This window comes from Lepidothrix coronata, unplaced genomic scaffold (genome assembly GCF_001604755.1).
Source record: "Lepidothrix coronata isolate B3197 unplaced genomic scaffold, Lepidothrix_coronata-1.0 Scaffold415, whole genome shotgun sequence".
In the NCBI taxonomy this organism is placed as follows: Eukaryota; Metazoa; Chordata; class Aves; order Passeriformes; family Pipridae; genus Lepidothrix; species Lepidothrix coronata.
In genome coordinates this window covers 24276-39725 of record NW_016690595.1, presented here as the reverse complement: position 1 = coordinate 39725, position 15450 = coordinate 24276, and the positions used below count along the sequence as shown (strand labels likewise).

Sequence of the window (15450 nt, the reverse complement as noted above, 5' to 3'; positions counted from 1 at the left end):
AGTTGTTATAATCATGCTATCAGGTGATTTATGTTCACCTGGTAGGGCAGCAAAATGAAATGAGCTTTCTTCTGCCCTGTTTATCAACTACAGTGGTATATGTGAACACTGTGCTGTTTAAATTTGACTATATAAATGTGACTATTGCTATTGATCCTCTAGCTAGGATGAAAGGGGATAGGAAAAATAACACAGAATTTGATATTGGATATAGGATATCAATTATCCACAAGTGTCAATCTGCCTTGCACAGAACCAATAAACTTCAATTTAATGCATGTCTGTAAAAGAGTAATTTCTCCTCCTGTGATACAAAGGCATAGAACTTAGATTATGAGAATGCTTTTGGCTCATTCATCTACTTGTACTTTTCACTTTGTCCCTTTTTTAACAAAAACCATACACACGAAGAGCAGGGCATAGGAAGTAGGGTGCAAATGAGTGTGCTTATGACTACCATTTCAGGAACAGATACATAACCCAGGGTCTTTGGTTAAGTCATCATTTCCAGACTTTTATTTTTTCTTGTGTTTACCACTAGTGAAAACCAGCAGAGATTCTATTCAATGTGTTAGATTAGCAAACAATGCCAGTTACAGCTTCAGCAATTACAGGAACTCCACCCCACTTCCATATTACAGAATAGGTGAAAAAATTAATTCTCAAAAGATTTAAGTTTAAAGCCTCATATTATTGAATTAATTTCTTTTATTCCTTTCAAGTAAGTATGAAAGCTTAGTGAGCTTATCTGATTTTAATATCTAATCATTAGACAGAGAGGAGGTGAACGAGGCTTTCAGATGCTGGCAGTAGGGATGAGAGGGAAAAAAGCAATACCTGTGTTTAATCTCTGCATACACATGCTATTAATATCAAGGACACCAAGAGTTAAAATGTACTCCATAATTATAAACGCAGGACAAAAATATCCATTTTAAAAATTCAGGTATATTTGAACAGTCATTTAGAATGACCTTGAATATCTAGGAGAAATGTGCACCAGTTAAAGACCTTGTACAAGACAGTCATCTGATTTTAAGGGTTAAGAATATTCTTCAGAAGTGCCAGCAACCAATATAGGTCTATGAGTTGAAATCATGTTCAGAGTTTCCTTATTTCTAGATTACTACTGTCTGTTTATACCCCCACTGTACATTTTCATCATCCCTATTCATGGCTGCTGGTCCATCTGAATGTGGATGGGGGTAATACTGTGGAAATCACGTTACATCTCTCTGCCCAAAAATAAAATGTTGTGAGGTCACCAAAAGAGCAGAAATCTGTACTGGCTGACTACAACTGGGCATTTACCTCTATGGGTGCTCACTGTAGTATCAGGTAAAACAACTATCCTGGTAAGAAATACTCACAGATTGTATCATAACCCAAGTCTCCAAAATTATTTAGATGATGGGACTTTAGATACATTCAAAATCTAGGATCACAGAAGGGTTTGGGTTGGAAGGTTCCCTGAAGACCACCCAGTTCCACCCCCTGCCATGGGCAGGGACACCTTCCACTAGCCCAGGTTGCTCCAAGCCTTGTCCAACCTGGACTTGGACACTCCCAGGGATGGGGCAGCCACAGCTTCTGTGGGCAGGGCCTCCCCCCCATCACAGGGAAGGATTTCTGAGAAACAGAGTTTCATGCTCGGTCTTTACAGGAACAAACAAGCAGTACATGCTCAAGGCCAAATTAAATATTTATTAATGAATTATAACAAAGTAATTAGCGTCAAATTAGCATATACTGGAGATTTGATTAATAGTTAATTGTCTTTACTCATCTGGGAGTCTGGTGTTTCTATATTCTCTGCCAAATTAAAAATACAAGAGGAAAGAATTGTAAATTGCATTGAGTGATACATAATTTTTAAACATCTCCATTAATTAAAGAAGACAGCAGAGCTACTATATGCTTACATATAAATAAAAATGTCTGCATTTTACTAGCAATCCCAAAAATTGTATCCTAATTTAAGACTCAGTCCTTCTATGCCATAGAGTATATTATTAGTTCTTTAGTGAATGTGATAACAGGGTCACACCCAGGATTCATCTCACTTGTCTTCTAGATTGCTAAAGCTAAGAATCTACACTAGGTAAACCCAAACATTGGTTTAATGGGAACAGGAGTTTAAATAACCAGTTTAGACTAGGTTTATTATCTGACACGGGGTTAAATAAAAACCTAAAATGCAAAAGCCACTCATGTCAACAGCTCATGGGCAAAGGTGGTATGAATTTAGAAAGTAAGAGTAAGATAACATGAATTTAGCAAATGAGAAATCCTCACACAATGCTAATAAACATGAGCCACAATTTGTACAACTCAGCAAGGACAACAATGAAAATATGAGCCTGGATTTGACAAACATCTGTAATCCAAAGGTCTAATTATCTGGGAATGCCCTAGACTTGAATTGAACTCTTTAATTCTAGAAAACTAGGAGTTGAGACTTTGAAAAGATCACATTTTACCCCCTGCTTCCTCTGCTTTGAATTCATCTAATGAAAATCTAGAGAAAGAAAATAGTTCACCTGAGCTTATGAGCTACAGACAACCAGTAACAAGAAAACAAGCAAAGCAGGATAATCACTGTCATTCTCTATTTTTTTTCAGGCAAAATGATGGACCATTTCTTCCCTTCTGTGGTACCAAAGAGGTCTTTTAGATTCAAAACATCTGCATAGTCAATGAACACCCTTGTCCTGCTCTCGAGCCAGAGTAATAAAAAAGATATATGCCAGTATTGCCTATACCATGCCATGTTATTTTTTAATATGCTTTTGGCAATTTTCAGTAAAGATAAGACCTGTTTCTCTGTATAACTCCAGCCCCCGGAGCTGCTGGCTCACAGGATTGGCTATGAGTTTTACTTTAATATATAAATATCGGGTTCTTTAATACCTCAAGATAGCATCAAGAGAATAAGTCACGGGCTTGTTCACAAGGAATTTCTTTATTAATTTAGGGGAGTAAATAAGAGGACTTGGCCAAAATTCAAAAGGACACCACACAAACTAGACAAAAATGTTCCACTACAATACTGATTTAACATATACTATTAATGCACAACACTTAAGGCAAAATCCAACCAATTCCACAACACTTAAATCAAGATTCAATTCCTCCAGCTCTAAGACACCCTAAGCATCAGGAAAGGAGCAGAGAAAGAGAAGCAGAGGGAGCAAGAAGAGAGAAGAAGAAAGAGGGAGAGACAGATCATATAGCTACCACCAAAGCCTTGTAGAAGACCAGCTCTCACACGTCCAGATGGCAGGGCTGCGACATGAGGCAAACATGTCCTTGGTTTTATTTGCTCCGGTTTCTGTGGCCAAGCCCTCCAGGTGAAGTTTCTGACCCAGCAGCCACCCTGGAGTTCCAGGCCAGGGTGAGGGTCAATGTTCTCACTGTCCTTGCCAATCTGAGGCTGGGTGAGGGGCTGCAGGAGGTGTGGTGTGTCATAGTTTTCCTGGGCTGTTTGTGACTGACAGCTACTCTGGGGCTCTCCTATATGGGCTCCTGGGGCCTGCCATGAGAGATACAACATCACCTCACCACCATAAGGTTTGACCCATCCCTTCCCCTTCCACACACACTCCCCACGAGGTGGTTCTGACCCAATAATAACTGATGGGGTGTTTAACAGTCCCTTCGAGATTTCATCATCTTCTTCTGTATCTTTTGATATTGCTGGATATACCAAAATATATGCAATAGATAATTTGTCAAAGCTGATGTTGTAAGTTCACATATATGTTCACTCAGTGTTTGTGGATAGATGAATGATTTTTGAGATATACTGTTGCAAGATCATTCAGGCAGTCGCCTCTTAGATCATTAGTGAACAGGTTAGTAACGAGAGCAAAAGACTGAACATTTTTTTTAGTCGATACATGTGTAACCATTCACATATGTAAATGTCATATCATATGTTTTCTTCCTCAAAAATATGTGTAAATCCAAACGACACCTTGTGTTTATCCAAATCACTGAAATAAATATCTAGATAAAGTATTTTTTCTGTGACTTCTGTTTCCACGTCAATAAGGTACCTGTTTTTTCGTTATGCAAATCTGCAAAAAATTCACTTACAGCAATATTGACCTACATACTCACCTTAGAAAAAGAAAACTTTGAACTTCATGTAGAAAAGTAAACTTTATGAAATATCAGCAATGATTTTAAAAGTATGAGATATATACTTTATCTGCCTTTATTAATATTAACATATTGTGAAGAAGTTCAAGCTTTGGTTGGACATTTACAAATAAGTGAAACACATTCTGCATGTCAGGAAAGGGAGCAAAAATATGTCCAGAATCAAATTCTATGGTATAAAAGCACTCAGAGAAAGCACTGCAGTGGAGAGGCCCTTGGCTAAAGACATCTGCCCAATTTACCTGGTCACTGTAGGCTGCCTGTATGGACAGTGGAGAGAGGCAACTTCCAGGGGTGATTCAACTCATTAACACTCTGAGGTGTTTATTGATTATGATACCTGTTGTTTTCAAGCATGCTTTCCCCCATCCAATTTTGCTAAAACAAACAGACCAGACCTTGATGAGAGTTCAGGTGCTGAAATCCCATATTTGGCCAGAGGGATATAGCTTCTCATTAGGAATGATGGGCATCTAAACCTTAGGAACATGAATCCATCAGCCCCATCCATGTCAAAAATCATAAATCATAGAACAGTTTGGGTTGGAAGGGACCTTTAGGCTCATCTCATACCATGCCCTGCCATGGGCAAGGACACCTTCTACTAGACCAGGTTGCTCCAAGCCCCGTCCAACCTGGCCCTGAACACTTCCAGGGATGGGGCAGCCACAGCTTCTCTGGACAACCTGTGCCAGGGCCTCCCCACCCTCACAGGGAACAATTTCTTCCTATATCCAGTCTAAACCTACTCTCTGTCAGTGTGAAGCCATTCCCCCTTGTCCTATCACTCCAGGCCCTTGTAAATAGTTTCTCTCCATCTTTTTTGTCAGCTTCCTTCAGGTACTGGAAGAAATGAAGGACTATTTAATTAGAGATTTAATTAGAATTTTAATAGAGAGCATTTATTAAAAAATGCTAAAGAGGGTTCCTTTTTTGGTGGTGTTTTTTGCTTTGTTTTGCTTTTAAGAAAATTTAAATGCTTCAAAATGTAGCAGCAGAGAGGAATAAGCTCTCAGAAACATATGGTTATAGGTGAGAGGTAATAAATATATTTTCCAAATTCTCTGGAGAAATAGCTATTTGAAATCAGATCTCCCTCAAGTGCACAGGTACTGCAACATGTTTAGCATCACTGAAAACTGGGACATTTATTCAAGTGCTTAATTCCAAGAAAACATTTGTATAGACCCTTGAGAAATACAAATGTTCAAAATATTTGAGTTTGGTCTCTTAATGGAAAATAGAATTTGGATAGAGGGGAAAAAAAAGAAATGTCATTCTCAGCATTTTTTGGAGCAGAAATTCTGCTGTATCAATGACCAGCTTAACAAAATTTAAATGTTTTAAATAAGGTCAGTGACATTTGAATGCGAATTTATGCTACATATTTTACAATCATCTTATGTTTCTGTGAACAAGAGAATGACAAAGCAACCAACTTCTGTCCCAGCTTTTCTCTGATCCAAATTAAATTTCCAAATAAGCATCAGATACAAAGAGGACAATTTTATAAACTTGAACTTTTAGGAACTCATCCCACTATTGCCATCTTGTGGATGATCCACAGTGTGATGCTGCTCGTTTGGCATCTCTTTCCTCCTGCCTTGGGAAGGAATGTTTCCTGATCCTCCAGATTGCCGTGGCAATCCATTAACTGGGAGTTATAAAGTTCTTTTAAGTCAAAAGAATGGACTTTATTAATTACAATTAACTAATTAAAGAAAATTAAACTTGTTTCAATAAATTATGTTATTTTCCAAGTTAGATATTGAACGCTACTAGTATTTTAGTATGTGAACTGAACTGTAAAAGACAGCAGCTGCGCCATAACAGTGGCTTTGATTACATTTGTATAGTTTCCTTTTTATTAGAGGACTGAATTTTGCTGAAGAAGAATGATCCATTGTTTAAGTCACAAGGCTTATTTGAATCATGTGACTATTCAGTGTCACAGAGCTTTGAAGATAATAGTTTTAAAAGCAAACGTATAACACATTGTGCAAAACTCAGAGGCCCTGGTGCTCAATGGGAGAAGCCACATCATATATATAAAAAAAGCTTTCCAACAATATAGTGTACTTATTTTTTTTCTCACATATAACTTGTGAGAACTCTCTCCAAAACCAAGAGTCCCAGAGGCAAGGCAATATGTGATATAATGATGGAATTCCCAAGTTTAGAAGATTCATATGCCTCTTGGCCAGTTTCAGTTATTTTTGACACATACTCACATCTCACTGCCATTCCACTTGGATGGGGTTTTTTATACTGTGCATCACTATAATACCTCTATATTTCTTGAACTCTTTTCTCCTCCTTAAAATATATTTTCAGTATAAGAGTTTAAAGTGAAGAGAGTTTCTAGCTGGATTCATAGAATCATAGAATATGCTGAGTTGGAAGGGACCCACAAAGACCACCCAGTCCAACTCCTGGCCCTGCACAGACACCCCAGCAATCCCACCCTGTCCCTGAGAGCATTGTCCAAACCCTCCTGGAGCTCTGGCAGCCTTGGGGCTGTGCACACTGCCCTGGGGAGCCTGGTCAGTGCCCAAACACCCTCTGGGGGAAGAACCTTTTCCTGAGATCCAACCTGCCCCTGCCCTGGCACAGCTCCAGCTGTTCCCTTGGGTCCTTGGTCACAGATAGCAGAGATCAGTCCTGCCCCTCGAGAGGAGCTGCAACCCCTGATGAGGTCTGATGTCACTCTCCTACAGCTGAGCAAGCCAAGTGCCCTCAGCCACTCCCTCATGTGGCTTCATGAGGGAGTGATTTATCTGCTTCTTTAGAAAGCCAGTAGTAGATTTTATCACAGGGAAAAAATCTATTCCACTGCAAAATATTCCTTCAGTAGGTTTTCTGTATCTGTAAATTTTGGGTTTCTTATAAACAATATAATTACTGCGATGACTGTTATTATAATAAGCTTTTGGCTTTTGCACCACAGCAGAATTTTGAATCGTAGAAGAACACATGCTTTGTCAAGGTGGAACCAATTGGTACAAAATGAAACAAGGCATTAAAATACAGCAGCTTTTTTAAATGTTTAAGCCAAAGCCTGGGCAGAAATAAGCCAATGAGAGATTCAAAAGACAAAAAATTTGACTTTAGAAAAAATTCAAGGAATAAAATAGAAAAGACAAAATAGAAAAGACAACTCCCTTTTAAGGCATCATATTATATATATTGTCAGTCATTTTTTGATTATATGAAAAGATTTTGTTATCAGAATAAATGACAAAAGTAGTTTTTTACCATATGGTTTTCCCTAAAAACTAAGTTCTGAATTTCAATTTTTTTTTTATGAGTACATGATTAGTCAGTGCCTATTTACACAAACTGTGACTTGTAGAATGATATACAGGGAAAGGACACCTGATATAAAAATCTTTTAAACTGACAAATATTGTGAAGTACCACAACAAGTGGTACTTACATACCAAGTAAGTACCACAACGAGTGGTACTTACGCAGTGCCGAGAGTGCCGCACCAACGGCAGGGGAGAGACGGAGGGTCAGGCCTTTTTTCCTGGCTGGAAGGGCAGTCATTGGTGGGCAGGAGCCCCGTTCCTAAATCGACCGTCTGAGGCTGAAAAACGAATATGGATGAAGGTTCCTCCCAGACTAAAGGGGTCCGCCCTGAAATCTCTTGCTGTGCACATAGTGCCAAGAGTGCTGCACTGACTGGAGCAGAGAGATGGAGGGTCAGGCCTTTTTTTCCTGGCTGGAACGGCAGTCGTTGGTGGGCAGGAGCCCCGTTCCTAATTAGGCCATCCGAGGCCCAAAAGTGAATACGGACAAAGATTCCTCCCAGACCAACGGGGCTCATCCTGAAAGCTCTTGCTGTGCAAGTAGTGCCGAGAGTGCTGCACCAACAGCACGGGAGAGACGGAGGGTCAGACCTTTTTTCCTTCCTGGAAGGGTGTTAGGAGGAGAGAAATTGTGTGAACAATTTCTGTTGCATTTCTGCGACCTTTGCCTTGGCATGGCTGGGTGCAGACAGTAAAAAATACTATGCCACTAATATGGCTGGGTGCAGACAATAAAAAATACTACACCACTAATACGGTTGCAGGCCTTGTGCCAAGGTGAAGGAGGAGTTCTTTTAGCAGGTAAACAAGTTTTATGGACACCTGCTGTGGTCCAATTAGTACTGTACAACACAGTATGTTTTCCTTATGTATCCAATGTAACCTGGGAAAGAATCACATGTCTGTGTGTCACAAGCAGTATATAAGTTGTCTTTCCTCTAATAAAGGGGACATTTTTGCCGGTCATATTGATCTGTGAGCATTCTGTCTATACCCGTCCGCTGTTATCTGGCACCCGTTGAACAGGGACTCCTACTTCGTCAAGTTCTGCAGGGACATAAGGCAAACAGAAGGAACTGAGGGAAGCGGTCGTGAGAGGTAGCGCTGTCCCCAGCGCTACGAAAAAAGCCACGCGCGCGGTGAAGTTAGAGTCTCGCCTTGGCCAGGTGAGTCGACTGGGGGAGGGAGCATGGGGCCTGCGCCTTCCAAAGAGGAAGAGGCTGTGGAAAAGCTCCTCCAATATATGATCTCTCTAAGAGAGCCAAATTATGACAAAAAAGCCCTGAAAGGGTTACTAGAATGGGCAAGAGCGAAGAAGCTAATCCCTACCACTCAGGCCGTCTTTGAAGTGTCCACATGGGATACTATAAAGGACCACTTATGGGAAGAGATGTCTAAGGGGTCAAAAGACGCAAGAAATTATCCTACGCTTTGGCGTCTGGTAGTTGAATCACTAGAGATGGAACGCTTTGCACCGAGCATCTACGGCTGCAGAGGCGGCTGCAGAGGTGGCTGCAAAGGCAGCTTTCCAGGGTGACAGAAAGACTGTAGTGCAAACATGCGCAGAATGGTTTGTTTTCAGGGAGGTTTCGGCTCCTGCGCCTGCAAACGCACGAACGATAAAAGTTTTAAAAGCCACAGGCTTGTCTCGGTTCAGCAGTGCACCAGGGCTGGCACAAAAAGCAGAGACTGCAGAGAACAAAGCTGGCACCGAGCCATCGGCAATGCCCTTTGTTGCTCCTGCACAGCTGACACTGCCTTCTCTTACTGAGCCTGCATAGTCAGCGGCACCACTCCCCACTGCGCCTGCTCTGGGTGCTACGCCAGAGACTGTTACATTGAAACAGCGATGCTAGGAGCCTCCACATCACCAGGGGGCACTGTAGCGCTACCGCCCAGAACCGCCATGTCTCCTGAACTTACGTCATCAGGAACCATTGAACCTGAACCCAGAAGTAAGCCGATGAGAACCACTGCTATAGCAACCAGAGCTTTTCCAAAAGAAACTGCCGCTACGCCGGCGAGAGCCGACTCTATTTCAACAGAGGCAGGAGTTACCAGAGGAGGCATCACTACCCTTGCACCAATATTACTGCAGAAGATGAAAGAACAACCGACATATCACAACACGGAACAGCTATTCCCTCCGCTTCCGTCCCCAAGTCTGACTTCTGATGATGAGAGCTCAGAGGATGAAAGCAACAGACTTGCTATGCTTGCAACAAAAGATCAGATGAACACTTCGTTATGTTGCTTTGAAGAGCTCAAGTCTACATTGGCAGAGAGACAGTTCGCTCCGCAGCATCCAAACTTCTGCAATGTTCCAGCTTTATCTACAGTGCCAACATCGCCTTCTCCAAACCCATTTCCCGGGATGCCTGGGGTGAGAACTTCTGATATAGGGTTTCCAGCCTTGCCAGGTGGAGGGAGGGGGAGGAAGGGTGTGAGTGGTAATCCAATACAGAACTGGAAGAACAGCATACGGGATGCTGCTTCTGATGGGGATTTTGGGCTCTTAGAAGTTAGTGCTTTCCCTGCAATTGTAGATGGTGCAGGGCGCAAATCCTGGGAAGCTTTAGATTGGAAAATCATCAAAGAGGCTAAAGCAGCTGTTTCCCAGTATGGTTTAAAGAGCAGTTATACACAATCAATAATGCAACACCTTTTTACTGCAAGTTTGCTAACACCATTCGATACATGTATGATAGTAACCACGCTGCTGACTCCTTCTCAGCAGCTACAATTTTTTAATAAATGGGATGATAGCTGTGCAGCAGCTGCAGCACAGCTTAGGCAGCAAGGTCACCCTCTCTATGGCGTTACAGCTGACATGCTCACGGGTATTGGTCAGTACAACACAACGGACATACAAGCACAGTTTCCAGATGAGGCACTACAAACTAGCCAAGACCTAGCCTATAGGTCCTTGCTTGCAGTGAGGGATGCAAGGTCAGGGCCCCCATGTACTATGATCAAACAGGGGCCCAATGAGCCATATAATCTGTTTATAGATCGTTTATATCAGTCAGTAAATACAGATCCAGACATGGATAAAGATATGAGAGCAAAATTTATGGATGTGTTGGCCTATGATAACGCCAATGATAAAACCAAACAGGTTTTAAGCACACTGCCTAGGGGTGCTGGCACAGCTCAACTCCTGGAGGCTGCAACAAGAATGATCAAACAGGAGGATGCAGCCTATCTGGCTACTGCAGTAGGTGCAGTAGTAAAGCCTCTTATGTCTGGGAGAGGAAGGAATGGTAAGAAACACAAAGAAAAGAGATGTTTTGCCTGTGGTCAGAAGGGACATCTCAGCACCCAGTGCCTTGTATTTCCTTTGCCAGGGACTGCTCGCCCTGCAATACCAGCAGGAGGGTCAAGGTGGTGTGATAACTGTCAAATGAATAATGTTGCCGTGGTATTTTGGTGCTGAAAAAAAAATCTCCAGAGCAGTTAATTAGGGGTGAGATAAGAAAGGGTTTATTTGCCAAGGCTAAGATGTTACAAGACACGTGGCGGTCGTGCCTGAGAGGTTACATTTTATAATACCATCCATCCAATCCCAGATGTGCCCACCCTGTGGCCTTTACTCTGGTCCGCCCCGGGTCCATCCCCTTAAAATGGGTCTGGGGTGTATTTCAGGACCCCTTATTCATCCCATCTTCACCATCATCAGAGCACAAAGGGTACATAGTTACCTAATTCTTGACCGTATTCTGTGGTTTAGGTCCTGATATGCTGTTCTGCCAACAATCTAGGCCTTGCCTTGACAAAAGACTAAACATTTCTATTGGATTTGGGGCTATGAGTGATATAGGGAGCATAGAATGGGGTAAGAGGGTTAAGGAGTGTATAAACAAGGGTACTGGAGAAAGGGAAAGGGACAAGGGACAAAAAGGGGGGGGCGAGGTTGCTGCTTTTAAAATCTACTTCCACTACTTATAAAACTTACAAGTCTTTCAAATATTAGAAAAATAAAAAAACATTAGGGGCTTAAGGCACCAATAACCATAACACAAATGAGCGTAAACAGCAGGGGAACCCCAAACGGACAGCGATGCACTCTCACGCAATGACAGCAAATCAGGGTGCTTGGAACGCTGCCGTGCAGCCATCGCAGGAAGCGCCGACATGGACCTGGCAACAGCAGTAGATACTACGCTTGAGACTCAAGGTGTGCACTTGATTAGGTAGAGGATTGAGTGCTCATTTGGTCGGACGTTCATCTTTTCACGTCAGGGAATTTTTGTGGTGCCAGGAATCATAGATGCAGATTCTACAGGTGTCATCAAAATCATGGTATACACCCTAACACCACCAGTTTTTATTTCTGCTAACAGTAAAATAGCTCAACTAGTGCCTTTTAAAGCAGAAGTGCCCAATGCAGAACCACTGACACAAGGAGATGGGGGTTTTGGTTCAACAGGCCCCCCTGAGGTGATGTTAGCAGTAGACATAAAGCAGGGAAAACCCGAGGAAGATGTAATTATATGGCATCCTAATGGACAATCCAGCACTATGACTATGCTTCTTGACACCGGGGCTGACATTTCAATCATTCCTAAACATAAATGGCCTCAAGCATGGCCTGTGGAAATGGCACCTACAGGAGTTAAGGGAGTAGGGGGTGTACAGCAGACATGGATCAGCAAAGATGTGATAACTTTTCAGTTTTCTGATGCAGCAATACTGGGAACGCGTCTTATGTGTTATCTTTGCCAGTAGGCCTGATAGGTTGAGATCTGTTGGGGCAAATGGGAGCACGCCTGATTACTTCTCCTTTTCAGGAGCGGCCATTGATAGGCAGTTGACCTTAAAACTGCAGTGGAAAACAGAAAAACCAGTATGGATAGATCAGTGGCCGCTGAAAAAGGAGAGGCTGCAAATAGTTCAACAATTAGTTCAGGAGCAACTGGATGCAGGACATATTTTTCCATCTACGAGTCCATGGAACACTCCCATATTTGCCATCCCAAAGAAATTAGGAAAATGGAGATTATTACATGATCTGCGAGCTGTCAACACAGTCATGGAAGATATGGAACCCTTACAGCCTGGTCTGCCTTTTCCTATGATGATCCCCCATGATTGGGTCATACTGGTGCTAGATTTAAAGGACTGCTTTTTCACAATCCTTTGCAACCAGACGATGCTGTCAGGTTTGCCTTCACAGTGCCTTCAATTAACAAAGCAGAACCAGCACAGCGTTTTCATTGGATAACTCTTCCCCAGGGGATGAAAAATTCACTCACTATGTGTCAAATTTATGTTGCATGGGCCTTGCAGTTATTTCGAACCCAAAATCCTGACTTATTTGTGTATCATTACACGGATGATATTCTGATAGCAGGAAAACATTTGGATGTGCCTGCGCTGTTACAGCAATTAGAACAAGAGTTGGGTTGTCGAGGTCTCAAAATTGCCCCTGAAAATATTCAGAAGCAGGAGCCATGGCAATACCTGGGTTGGACCATCACAAATGGTATAGTGAGGCCACAGAAATTAGTTATTAACACGGCCATAAAAACTTTGACTGATGTGCAGAAGCTGATGGGTGACATACAGTGGGTCAGACCTGTGTGTGGAATAACCAATGGTGATCTAGCTCCTCTGATACCTTTACTAGGATCAGTTGCTCAGGTAGGATTTCCAAGAGAATTGTCAGAAGACCAAAGAGCAGCTATAGTTAATATCTCAGGAAAAATAGCTGCAGGATTTGCCTGTAGAATAATAGAAGACCAACCAGTGCAGTACCTACTTGTCAATTCTGGAGAGAGCAGGAAGCATCCGTTGGGCATCATCTGTCAAATCGCAACCAGTATGAGAATTTTAGAATGGGTATTTTTACCATATCAACCCAAAAAGACAATCATAACACGACCTGAATTGTTTGCACAACTTGTCATAAAAGGGCGACGGAGAGTTTGTGATTTAATTGGCAGAGATCCATCTGTAATATTTGTACCAGTCGCCCAGAACTATTCGGAGTGGTTGCTTGAGAAATCAGAACCATTCCAGATAGCCATGGCAGACTTTGAAGGTCTGGTCACCAATCATTATCCGTCAGACAAATTGTTGCCTTTGCTGCAACATCAGACAATTGAGCAGCTTGTGTTGGGTTCAGTTGCTGGGATTACTGTTTTTACAGACTCCGGTAGAAAATCTCGACGTGCAGAAATTACCGGGCAGGAGGGAGCAGATTGGAAACATAAAATACTTCCGGGTGTTTCAGGAGACACATTACAAACCCTTGAATTGAGGGGTGTGGTGTGGGCCTTAAACTTCTGGAAGGAAGAACCTGTTAATGTGGTTTCAGATTCACTTTATGTAGTGGGTACAGTGCAACGAATCAATTGAGCAAAAATCAAAACCCTGAAAAATAAAATCTTAGCAGCACTTATGACACAGTTGCTGCATTTGCTAGATCAGCCAACACAGCCCTATTTCGTCACTCACATAAGAAGCCATCAGAAGCTAGACGGTGGTTTAGCAATTGGGAATAACAGAGCAGATAAATTAGTGGCACCTGCATGGACTGGTCCTGCAGTAAATAAGTTTCAGCAAGCAGTCTTGTCTCATGATTTTTTCCATCAGTCTGCCAATGTATTAGTCAGGCAGTTTGGGTTCACTTCATTGGACGCACGAGGAATTGTACAGGCCTGTTCAACCTGTCATAAGAACAGGCTGGGCATTTGCTTAGGAGTCAGTCCTCGGGGGCTACAAGCATTGCAGCTTTGGCAAATGGATGTTACTCATGTTGCGGAATTTGGGAGGTTAAAATATTTGCATGTATGCATTGATACCTTTTCTCATGCCATGTGGGCCTCTGCTCAGGCTGGAGAAGGTACCAGATATGTCATTCAACATATGTATGCATGCATAGCAGCCCTAGGGATCCCCACAGAACTTAAAACTGACAATGGACCTGGTTATACCTCACGTTTCCCAAGATTCTGTATGAATTGGGGTATTTCTCATGTTACTGGTATTGCTCATTCTCCTAGAGGTCAAACTATTATTGAATGAGCTCATGGAGTTCTGAAGTCACTTTTGCAAAAGCAGAAAGGGGGAGAAGAGCTAGCCAGTCCACATGACCGGCTTGCAAAAGTGTTATACGTGTTGAATTTTTTGCGGTTGACGGGTACCAGAACAGACCCTCCCATTGTTATTCATAACACTTCTTTGCAGTCGTGTCTGGTAAGTCAACAGGTAGTAGTTACAGTATAAGGATCCACAAACAGGGGAATGGAAAGGGCTTGCAGAAGTGAAGATGACTGGAAGAGTCTATGCTTGCATCCTGACAGACACATCTTAGTGTTATCAAAGCACAGCATTTTTAGTCTTATTAAAGCACAATTTTTTAGTATACTTAAGCACATAATTCTAGAAGGTAAAGATTTTAGATTATTCACTACATGTTAGTAAAAGAAAGTTTAAAACACAATGACATGGAACTCAGGAGTATGTTTGTGTGAAAGTGTGTAGGCAGTGGCCACTGTGAAAGTTTGTATGCGTGAATGTGTGTGACTGCATGATGATTATTGTGTTCTGATAACAAATACACACACAGATTTGGATGAACAAATACACAAATACCTTTACATTAAAACAGAAGACAATTTTAGACAGAATAAAACTTTTAGGAACAAACCCTACATTTAGAGAAGCACTTTTAAGCGCACTTTGAGAGCACATATCTTAGGGTCAATAGGTTATTAAGTTTATTAATGATAATAGTATTATTGTATGTTTGTGTTTATTGAAATGTTATGGGTAGAATAAGGAATGTTACGGAAATGCAATTTAAATTGTTCAAACTTCAACGGGGGATTTGTCGGAGGACAGAAATTGTGTGAACAATTTCTATTGCATTTCTGCGACCTTTGCCTTGGCATGGCTGGGTGCAGACAGTATAAAATACTACACCACTAATATGGCTGCAGACCTTGTGCCAAGGTGAAGGAGGAGTTCT

The 15450-nt window shown here is 41.9% G+C and overlaps 1 long non-coding RNA gene across 1 annotated transcript in view; it reads left to right on the top strand.

The window, feature by feature from the left end:
- The first annotated feature begins 1096 nt into the window (after nucleotides 1–1096).
- Nucleotides 1097–15450, top strand: part of LOC108509852 — a 21656-nt gene continuing 7302 nt past the window's right edge. The window contains exons 1-2 of the long non-coding RNA XR_001878714.1: nucleotides 1097–1106; nucleotides 11752–11760. This is a non-coding gene — a long non-coding RNA (uncharacterized LOC108509852). The remainder of the gene's footprint in view (nucleotides 1107–11751; nucleotides 11761–15450) is intronic.